This window comes from Silene latifolia, chromosome X, assembly GCF_048544455.1.
Source record: "Silene latifolia isolate original U9 population chromosome X, ASM4854445v1, whole genome shotgun sequence".
NCBI classification, from domain to species: Eukaryota; Viridiplantae; Streptophyta; class Magnoliopsida; order Caryophyllales; family Caryophyllaceae; genus Silene; species Silene latifolia.
The window spans coordinates 253715602-253727519 of NC_133537.1; the positions used below are offsets into that span (position 1 = coordinate 253715602).

The 11918-nt window shown below is 40.6% G+C and overlaps 1 non-coding gene across 1 annotated transcript; it reads left to right on the forward strand.

Moving 5' to 3' along the window:
• Window positions 1–11533: 11533 nt before the first annotated feature.
• LOC141624393 (small nucleolar RNA R71) lies at window positions 11534–11640 on the forward strand. The gene has a single exon (XR_012534200.1). It is a non-coding gene; the product is annotated as a small nucleolar RNA R71 (small nucleolar RNA).
• Window positions 11641–11918: the final 278 nt, after the last annotated feature.

The window sequence follows — 11918 nt, forward strand, 5'->3', positions numbered from 1 at the left end:
TGAAAGAATCTAACTCCTCCCTCAGCTTATTACGAACATGTTCTGGAACAAACTCCCTACGCATAGCTCTCTTAAACTCCACCCATGGTATAGCTGACTTACCCTGCTTCAGATAAAGATCTAGGGCACTCTCCCTTACCTTGTCCCACCAGTCTCCCGCAGCATCTCGCAAGTAGAACGCAGCTTGTTTCACTTTGAAGTCCTCGGGACAATGAATCACTCCCAAGATATTCTCCATCTCCCTATGCCAATTGTCGAGCAAAATTGGCGCACCAGTACCCATATACTCCTTTGGGTCGAAGCGGGATATCGTAGTGCTCATCTTGGCAAAGTCTACCCCGGCATCTTTATCTTTTCTAAACCTCTTTAGGGCCTCGGTAAGCGCATCTTGATGCTCAAGCATCTTAGCAATATCATCCACACTCGTCTCTTGCGCCCTAGCGTACATAACAGATTTCTTTGGCGGCATATCTTTTGAGCTATAAGAGGAGAGATAAACTTAAGAACATAGCCTATGACTCAAAGCATATACGACCTGTACAACACCTACTCGATCGAGTAGAGGTCACTCGATCGAGTTGCCCACTTACTCGATCGAGTACCTCAACTCCAGAACCTGACCAGAACGTACATAAAAGCGCACTCGATCGAGTCAGATACGTACTCGATCGAGTAGCCCCCACTCGATCGAGTACTCCTCCTACTCGATCGAGTTTCCCAAAACAGCAGCTACTGCCCAACGTTGTTGTAATACCTCGTATTTGTTTAAGTATAACTAGACCGAATAGAGAACCCACTTGGCCGAGTGCAGCTCCACTCGACTGAGTGGGAGACCGAGTGATCCAATACAGTAGGCTGGAAAGCTTGAAAAGTCGGTCACTCGACCGAGTGACCATCCACTCGACCGAGTGGTACCTCTACTCGATCGAGTAGGCTTCCACTCGACCGAGTGCCGGTCGAGTGAGTTTTACACGGGAAATGTTTGGCGAAACGTCGCTTTCAGGACCCTATCTTTTCAGATTTCCTATTCACCACTCTCTACATCCCCAATTATCTCTCTAAAATTACCCACCTTCAATCCTCTCAAAACCCTAGTCTTTCAAGAGGAGAATTCTTGTCTTTTGTTCATCCACCTTTAGTAGTAAGTTAACCTAGACTTTAATCTCTTAATCTTGTTTTAATAACTTTACTTAGTTTAGTTGTTCCACCATAATTAATTAGAGTTTAAGAAATTAAGAGGAATAATTAAAGGGTTTAGTTAGTGTATTTATTATAATAGATTGTAGTATTGATTATAGTAATTAATATGTGTAGGAAGCTTCATTGAGGAGCATTTCTAGGGATTTGCTTGTGGAATTGTGAACATAAGCTCAAGGTAGGGTTTCTCTACTTAGCTATGGTGTTATGAGTATTTAATTGTGCATTTAATATCATTAATTAAATTTATCTCATAGTAGTTGCATTATAACACGTGTTGGATAACTAGGGTTTGGTGCATATTATGGTCTCATAATGATTTTGGGAATAATGAGTATGGTGAATGACGCAAGCATTAATTATCTTGTACTATAACATGTTAATAAGCAATTAAAGGAAGAGAAAATGAATTAATGAAGTTATGATTATGAATTGATTGTTGTATGAATTTAACGGCATGCTTGTTTGGTTAATTGTTCTTGTTGTAGGTGAATTGTTGACATTGGAGATTGTTGGAAGATATTGGTGATGGTTTTGGAGATGGAAGGCGGTTGGGAAACCGTCTTCCGCTCAAGTCTCCCTTGGAGCTTCCCACTCCAAGGGAATGTGCACATTAGTACTTGGGTTATGGAGGGACTCAGGCGGTGAGGCATGTTATCTGGCAGGGGACTCGAGTCGCACTCGGGCCCGGTACCACGAACGTGTTCCGAGTACCGTAGTGGTATTGGTGACATTGTGAGCGTGTCCCAGTCACGGTTGGAGGAGACGAGTTTGGTGGATGTTTGTCATGTTACATACTTCATCAAATTAGTAAGTTAGTAGCATCTGTTGTTTATTATTGAACATTCATATCATTGGCTAACACTTGGGTTTGAATGTTTGTGATGAACCATATAGTGATTTCCGCCGATATGGGGAGTAGTGTCGACAGGTGAATATGTTGAGTAGCGGGCTTGGAGAGGTCTACCTCGTTGTCATCATTTGGTCTTATCTAGTTTTTGACATTTAGACTCCATTCTATTTGATTGTACTAAAGGGGATGATTTTGATATCCCACACTTGTGATCACTTAACTCTATAACTCAACTATTTATGTTATCTAAATTACTTCTTTACTTGTTGTTCGCACTACACTTTTGGGAAACCAAGGCTTGTGATACCTCCATATGTTGGGGATTGCCTAGAGGAAAGGTCCCGACCTATGGGGGTGTTATAAAGTGGTATCAGAGCGACGGTTTTGGAGCCTAACCAATGAACCAATGAACTAGGGTGAGTCAATTTAAAATGAACCCGGTTGGAGTTTTAGAGGGTTTTTGACAAGCTTGGGAGACGTCTCAAGGTTGAGTACTTGCCCTATTAACTTGAGTCGGTCACTACGCGTGGGTAATAGGGCGTGTTAGGTGCATATGATTGTTACATACTTCTTGTTTGATCTTGTGAAATTTAGTATGCTTGGTGATGTCCTACATGATAATATGCTCAATGATGGTAGACTTTTGGGAAAGATATGTGGGATGTATAATAGTAAGTATATGTATTAAGTACCATCATACGAGTGTCATATGTTGTGCATATGTCTATATTCTCTTTCGTGCTTGCGTATAGGAATATGTGAATAGGGTTATATGTGGGCTTGTGTGAGTTAGAATGAGTAGATGACCCTTATGTGGTGTACTCGACCAAGTGAAGAGAGGAACTCGGTCGAATAGAAAGCACTCGACCGAGTGTCCCTCCCTCTCGACCGAGTGGATGCCATTCCAGAATCAAAAGAGCTCCTGTAAGTTACCATAATCAAGCGAGTGAAGGTCTCACTCGATCGAGTGTGACCTACTTGACCGAGTGGATTATAGGAGAATTCTGGGAACATTCTGATTGTTTTGGCACTTGACCGAGTGAAGGATTCTGGTCGGACTATATCTTTTCGGTAACTTGTCGTTAGGAGCACCTAGACCAAAACATAATTTATAGCTTCACAAACAACTCTACAATTAGTAAAGAGGCAAGTAAAGGTCGGATCCCAAGGGACGGGAATTGAGATGAGATTTCTATTGCAACTAGTTGTGTCTTAGGGGTGTCACAATTTGGGTTGATGTAGGTCACTAAACTAAATAGCAATAAAAGTAAACAAGCAAGATGAATTAAAAAGGGTTGTAAACAATTGATAAAAAGCACTAGGGTATCATGGGGTCATAGGGGATTCATGGGAATTGATCATACAAACATGTTCTCAAATTATAAGCAAGCAATTATTGTTGTGATGGATTGAGTTGGGTTATATCTTACAATCCTAGGAAAGTTTGGGTCCCGGAGCCGAATCGATTAGATTGTACAACACCTACAAGTCGACTTAGTCTTTCCTACTCAACAACATGCATGGTCTAATGAGACTCGAGTTGGTTTATGTCTTACAAGTCTCATTGAAAAGAGAGGTGATGGGTAAAAAATGCAAGGATTCATAGGCTCGCATTTCATCAAACATAACATGTGCATGAGTTGAGATCATAACAAGCAAGCAAATAAACCATGAAAGCATATTAATTTAAGCATGAATCATTCCCCATGTTGGTTTCCCCTAATTACCCATTAACCCTAGCTAGGTGACTACTCACTCATTATCATATTGAACATGCTAGCAAGGTTGTCAATCATACCAACAAAGTGAAACATGATGAACAAATGAAAGTAATTAGCAATAATTAAAAAGGGATTAAGAGAATTATACCTACTAATAATTCCAATAACAAAGCAAAGAATAAAAGAAGTACTTGATGCTTGATTGAGAGGTTGTCAATCTCCCAATAATAACCCAAATAATCTTCATTTACCCAAAATAAAGGATGAACAAAAGAGAGATTAAGGAAATAAAACTTGTATTAAAACTTGATTAATTGTTGATTACAAAACTAAAGAGAGATTTGATTGATATTAACTACTCTAAGAATTGATAAGAAGAACATACTCTTCTAATTAGACTAATGGGGTATTTATAGTGGGGATTAGGTGTAGGAATTAGGGTTAACTAAGGGCTTAAATGACGATTAAGTCCCTACTTAGGGAAACGCCGGTATTTTTGGAAGGATGGGCATCTTTCTTTGAAGCTTGAAAAACGAAGTTGTGCTGCCTTGGAATCCGTGTGTCTTAGGCTCGGGACGGCCGGATTCCTGTGTCTCTGCCCGGGCGTCTTTGGGAGAAGACGGGCGTTTTCTAGTTGCTGCTGCCCGGGCGTCTTGTAAGAAAGACGCACGGATTGTGGTTTGGTGGACGGGCGTCTTCTTGAGGAGACGCACGGATTGTCATGCAGCGTGCTTTCTTCTCCTTTTCTTCCCTTTTCTTCATAAAATCCTTGGGGATTTCCTCGGGGATGCAAGGATCTTTTCTCATCATTGCCCATTTACTATAGTATGTACAAAGGCCTTCTAATCTTGTCTCTCCTTGATGCTTGGTCATTGAATTCAATCAATTTAGTCTCGTTTTGCCATGAAAATGCAAGGTTTGTACTCCTTTCCTACCAAGGACACAAAACCTCAAAGAATATGCAAAACAAAGAACTAAAGACAATAAATGACCCAAATATGCACTAAAAAGCATGGGAATAAGGCTAATTCGGGGACTAAATATGCTCTAATTATGGTCACATCAAATATCCCCAAACCGAACCTTTGCTCGTCCCGAGTAAAGAGGTGACAAAGACTAGGACCATTATTTAAACTAACCTAATAACATAGCCGATATGAGACAATTAGCGGGTCTCACTCCATCCCTTCAACTCACAACAAGACAACCATGAGGTAGGATGCCTTCTTGCAAGGCAAGGTGGGGCTTGCCAAAATGGCGACACATCCAAACATTAAGCACACAAAATAAAAAAATGGATGCATCTACAAAAGAATAGCCACTTTCCTCATCTAAGTGGCGGAAATTATCTACAAGGGAAGCAATTCAAGGGTACACACTCCTTCATAGATGCAATTTCTTCAAACTACTAAGCCTAGAAGGATACCAATAAATCACCTCCAAATTGTGTCAAGCTAGGGTACCTTTGTCCTCAATCGTTAAATGCTTTTGTCAAGAATAGACTCCTTATGGTGTTAGAAACATTGGAGGATCGCAGAATTCCCCCTCTTGCCTAGACAAGAAGAAGGGTCGTCCCCTCTCTACCATGCACAAAAATGGATACGATGGATAAAGGGATCAATAGATATTTGAGTTTCACTTTGGGAGTTTGCTTTTGCTTTTGTTTTTCCCCCTAATTTCATTTGGCATATAACATTTGAGAACACTTTCTTGCCATTTCTTTTGATTTTTGGCATTTCAACACTTGACAACTTTCTTTGCATTTCTTTTGAACATTTTCAAAGTCACCCCATATGTAGTGAGGGTGGCTTATATTTGAAGCTTAGGAGTTCTATTTTTGCTCCTCTTTTCATTTGATGCATTTTTTTGCAAACTTTCTTTCACTTTTCATTTCATTGAACTCAAATCAATTTCTTTTTGTGCCCATTCCCTTTTATGACAAAAATGTGGTAGAACATGGATGATGGATGGATGGATGCATGGTTTCAAGGGTCACCTTGGAATAAACGGTAGCCAAGGAGTTATCACACCACAAGGTACTCTTGACTAGGCCTTAAACCATGGGTCAAAGGATACTAGCATGACACATCCTAGGGTGTTTTACAGGTATTCTAACAAGCAAAGTCTTAAGAAGAAAAAGCATCTACTAGGGCCTATATACTCTTGTCAAGCTTCCCAAGTAGACGGTTTCGCAAAATTTTTCTAACATGCAAACTACAAGCCATGATGCAACTACCATATAAACATCCTAATGCAAATGATTCTACCAACTAATATGCCATATAAACTAAATGCAAGTCCTAAGTTCACATTGTTGTACCGCATCAATCAAAATAAAGCCACATAGTCATTAACATAAAGAGGAAAAAGGAGATTGGAAAGATCATACCATGCGGTCTTCAATATCCTCATGTCTCGGATGTGGCGTAGTCGATCAATGTGAACAAGGGTAAAACAAACACAATATATACAACAATATATACATGACTACACTACAAAGGAAATGAACTTGTTTTTGATTTTTCAAATTTTCACATTTTTATGGTTTTTTGAAATTTTCATTTTTTTTTTTGGATTTTTGAATAGAAGTTAAGTTAGAATTCCCCATCCCCACACTAATATGGGCATTGTCCTCAATGGCCAAAATGATGGGAAATCATGCAAGTATGATGCATGAATTCTACACTAAATGCAAGCTACACTAATCTACACTACAAGATGCATGGGTTTTTGTTTATGACGGAGAGGATAATTTAGATTACCTCCCGTTGTGTATGTATGTACTTCCCCAAACCGAGTTAGACATTATTTATAATGTCCTAAGGTTGGGTGTAGTTCATGCACACATAATGCAATGCATGAAACTAAATTTGTCATTTTGGATTTTCAAAAGTGGGAACAATGAAATAAGAACACCTCAATGGGGCCGATGTGTTAGTCCTCTATGTTGCTAGGACTACTCCAATCATGATCAAGATTAATTAAATAAAACAAAGAGAGAGATAGACAAACCTCAAGAGGGTAGGAGCCTCCAAAGCTTGCTAATCCTCCATCATATCATCACTATCATCATCTTCCTCAATAGAAGTGGACTCATCACCACTTCCTTCTTCACTTTGTTGTTCACTTTGTTCATCATCCTCTTCTTCTTCTTCACTAGCCTCTTCATCATCATCATCATCCTTATCAACCGCATCACCAACAACCTCATCGTCACCCGGACTCTCATCCCTAGATGCACTCGGAAAGAAGACTTCCCTATCCGCCCAACTAGGCAAAGGACATGAAAGATCAAGTAGTCCTTGCCTAGCTAAATGAAGGAGGGGTGGATATTGGGCTAAGTAAGCATCTTCCCGATCCTTGAAGGCTTGCTTGTGCATCTCTTGCATAAGAAGAGTCATATAATCTTTGCTTGCTTCAACACCTTCCGGTTTGAACTCTTGGTACTCGAAAGGATAGGGTGGTGTGACAATGGAAGAGGAGGGCATTTCAATTTCACCCTTTTGTTGTTTGATGATGTACTCGGCCTATTTTGAAAGGGGAAGGTGATAGTTGGTCCGGTGGACACTTAAACGACAAATCTTCGAAGGCAAAGTAAAAGATCTAGCCTCACTAGTGAGCCACCCATACTTGGTGTCAAGAGGGTTATGAGAGACCCACTTGTATTTGTTTATCATAGTATCAATATCAATGAGATGACCACCCTTTTTCGCGACATACTTGCTATCCTTGTTGAAGTTCGGATCAAAGTATTTAGCCAAAAGAGTGACTAGACCTCCATTCATAATAACGGTAGTGCCTTGCTTCCCACAATCAACATTTAGCCATCTATCCACCAAAAGCCTTAGAGATTTGAAAGGGTTGGTGAATTCCCTTCCAATGTTCAAGGCCGACTCAAGAAGAACAAAATCAAGCTTGGTAAAGTGGTTGGTGTCTTTTCTTGTAATGATGGTGTTTCCTATGACCTTGTGCCACACTCTAATGCCCGGATGGTGGAATAATAGAGCGCGACTAGCATGATAGTTCTCAAATTTCCTTCCGGAAATCGCCTCCCAAAGAGGAGCGGGGTCATACTTGCCAACATTCTTGAAATAACTATGTGAATCATCAAGACCCAATGCTTTACCCATTTCCTCAAAGGAGATGCGCCTACTAACATTAGCTAGGCGGAACTCGATGTTTTCCATGGTCTCTACCTTATTAACTTTCAAAGAACTCAAGAATTCTAAGGTAAGGGAGGGGTAAGTCAATTCTTTTGTTATAAACAATTTTTCCAACCCCATGGCTTTAAAGAAGGCTCTAGTTTGCTCAAGGACACCCAACTTATCTAAGGCATCTTCACAAATAAACTTGGTGGATAGAAAGGATTTTCTATCAAACTTGGCAAAAGTGTACCTATGGGATTTGGAAGTGAAAATTACCTCCGGATAGTTTGAAAGTTGAGCAATTTCCGGAGTAGTTGAAGTTGTTGCTTCCAAGGGAGGTTGTTCTTGTTGTACTTCCAAGTTTGAGCTAGCTACCACCATAGCCAATGAGGCTTTGTTTGCTTGAAGACTCTTTTGTCTTGTTGAGAGTGCCTTTGTCTTTGGTGCCTTTGTTGCTCCTTTTGTCCTTGCCATTGATGCTTAAACCAAGAAAAGAGTGAAAATCTTCAATTTCCAAGTGTACCCAAATCGATTTAAAGATGAAAGCTTTGCCTTTATAAATTCAAAAATCGACTCAAAGGTTGAAGATTTTGGTGCTTGGTTTGATTTTTGTTGAAAGAGGAGTGATTGATTTTTGTTAGAAGGATGTTTTGATTTGATTTTGATGAATGTGGTTGAGGAAATCTTGTTTTTGTGATGGAGAGGATGAGGGTTTTGAGTATTGGGGTTTATGGGTAGTGTTTTGAATGAAGGAATGAAGAAATGAATGTGGGAGGGGGTTTATAAAAGACCCGAAAATTTTGAAATGCAGGGGGAATACGGGCGGATTTCCTTCGGGACGCCCGGATTCTGTCTGTTCTGGGTTGGGAAATTCTCGCCTAAAGACGGGCGGATTCTAGCAAAGACGCACGGATTTGTAACTGCGGGACGGGCGTCTTTCAGTGAAGACGGGCGGATTCCTTTCCAGGGATTTGTCTTGTTTTTCTCAGCCAAAAAGACGGGCGTCTTCTCTTACAGGACGGGCGGATTCTTTGCAGGACGCCCGGATTTGCTAACAGTCCCAAAATTTCAAAAATTCAGCTCATGAAGGACGGGCGGATTCTGACCAAGACGCCCGGGTTGCCTGAAGACGGGCGGGTTCTCTTGAAAACGCTCGGATTCTTCCCCTTTTACCCGGATTCAGTTCCATCCGTGTATTAGCATATCCCTAGTCATTTTTTCATTCTTCAAAATCTCGTGTTCTTCATTGAGGGGGAACTACTAAGGCACGAATAGCCTAGGCAATTGCTATCCCCACACTAAGCTAAAGCACTACACATCAATTGAATCATTAGTCCCTCCCTCACTTCTCTCAAATATTATAATTATCTTGATCAAGGCATAAAAATCCAAAAATGACAAAAAATGCAATATGAGAATTAAAATGCGAGTTAGGGAGTTAGAAATATTTATAAATGGTGGTTTAGGGAGGACTCCACCAAACTCTCATCCTTAGTGAGATGTCATGGGGGCATGTCCAAGGTGTTGTTGATGTTGCTCAACACCTTGAAGAAGTAATCAAAAGCTTGTTCATTGTCGTGATAAAAATCTTCAATAGATTTGCCCTTGTTGTCGGTCTTGATCGATAGCATTACCAATGTAGGGATTGAAAATCCCTTCAAACTCATCGTCCCAAAGACCACAAACTTTATCTACTTGATCACTAAAGATCTCTTGAGTTGATAGAGACAACTCTCCCATTATCTTGTCTTGGCCAATGGGGCCATCTTCTTCATTGCTTGACTTTGGTGAGCTTTTCAAGCTCTCTTTGTTATAATTCACTTGCTCTTTGAATGGAGCATCTTCAATTCTCTTCTTCCATCGGAGTTCCGACTTCTTCCTATCATCCTTCCGGCTATAATGATCAATTATAAAACATGGTTCATGCAAACGGGGAGCTCTTTTAGTCTTGTCAAGATTGAAAGTTATACTCTCATCTCCCACTTCTAGAGTAAGCTCTCCATGTTTCACATCAATCACCGCACCCGCGGTGTGTAAGAAAGGTCTTCTTAGAATGATTGGAATGTTGGAATCTTCTTCCATATCAACAATGACAAAGTCCACCGGGATGAAAAATTTCCCAATTCGTACGGGAACATCTTCCCCATATCCCTAATGGTGTCTTCGTCGATCTATCGGCCATTTGGAGTATGATATTGGTGCATTTAAGCTCTCCCATCCCCAACCTTTTACTCACCGAGTACGGCATAACACTCACATTAGCCCCTAGATCACATAAGGCTTTGTTGATCGTGGTGTCGCCAATGGTACACGGTATTGAGAAGCTTCCAGGATCCTTGAGTTTTGGAGGTGAACTCCCTTGAAGTATTGCACTACTCACCTTAGTGAAGGCGATAGTCTCAAGCTTCCGGATCGACTTCTTCTTTGTGAGGATGTCTTTCATGTATTTCGCATAGGCCGGCACGTGATTGATTAATTCCGTGAAAGGAATTGAGACTTCCAAATTCTTCACAATTTCCATAAATTTTCCAAGTTGGTCATCAAATTTGGGCTTGGCTTGACGACTTGGAAAAGGAAGTCTAATCACAATGGGCTCCTTCTCCTTGACCTTATCTTCATTTTTCTTTGAGATTTCTTCTTTTGATGGTTCTCCATCCTTGGAGTTTTGCACAATTTCTTCCTTGTCACTAGCTTCCACAACTTTATCCTCAACTTGCTTTTTCGGTGCTTCATACCTTGTACCACTTCTCAAGTGAATGGCACTAACCGTTTCATGTCTTGGGGGATTAATTTGAGGTGGTAATTGCCCCTTTTGTCTTTGTGAGCTTGAAGATGCTAGTTGAGTCAATTGGGTTTCCAACATTTTGGTGTGAGCTAGGATGTTGTTGATGGTGGTTTCCTTTGCTTGACTATCTTTTTGCATTTGAGTGGAAAATTCTTCTTGATTCTTTTGCATTTGAAGGACCGCTTTTTGAACATCAAAACCTTGGTCATTTTGTTGATTGTATGGAGATTGATTTTGGTAACCTTGGTTTTGGTTGTAAAAGGGTCTTTGATTTTGGTTCCTCATGGGAGGTGGGGTGTATGTTGTTTGAGGGTTTTGAACATTTTGGCTTTTGTATGAGAGATTTGGATGGAATTTGGTGTTTTTATTGTAATAGTTGGAATAAGGGGTACCACTCTTGTATGCTTGGAAAGCATTCACTTGTTCATTTGTTCCCCTACATTCACTTGGGTCATGTCCCAAAGTTCCACAATTCTCACATATCCCACTTGGGATTGATGAAGATGCCGTCATGGCATTAACATGATGCTTTGCTGATTTTGAGGCTTCTTCAAGTCTAGCCATAGCCTTTTCAAACTTCAAATTGATGGTATCAATGTGAGCACTAAGTTGAGCACCCAATTGAGTAACGGAGTCCACTTCATGCTTTCCTCCTCTAGTAGCCTTGCGAGGTCTACTATATTGTGAGTTATGGACCGCCATTTCCTCAATTTTGTTCCAAGTTTGATTGTCATCAACTTCGGTGAACATTCCATTTGATCCCATGTTGAGAATGTTCCTTGAATCTTCATATAGACCGTTCCAAAATTGTTGTACCAAGAACCACTCGCTAAGTCCATGGTGAGGACACGAGCGACAAATTCCTTTGAACCGCTCCCAAGCTTCATACAAAGATTCTTCAACCCTTTGCTTAAAACCCGTAATTTGAGCTCTTAGCATGTTAGTCTTTTCCGGTGGGTAGAACTTTTTGTAGAAAGCTAGAGCCAACTTTTTCCAAGAATCAATTCCGAGAGTGGCCTTATCAAGGCTCTTCAACCATTGTTTCGCGGTGCCAATTAGAGAAAAAGGAAATAAGACCCATCGAATTTGGTCTTGAGTTACACCGGTTTGAGAAATCGCATCACAATAGTCACAAAAAGCCTCCATATGAGAGTGAGGGTCTTCACTAGGCATCCCCCCAAATTGGCTTCTTTCGACTAATTGGATAAATGCGGATT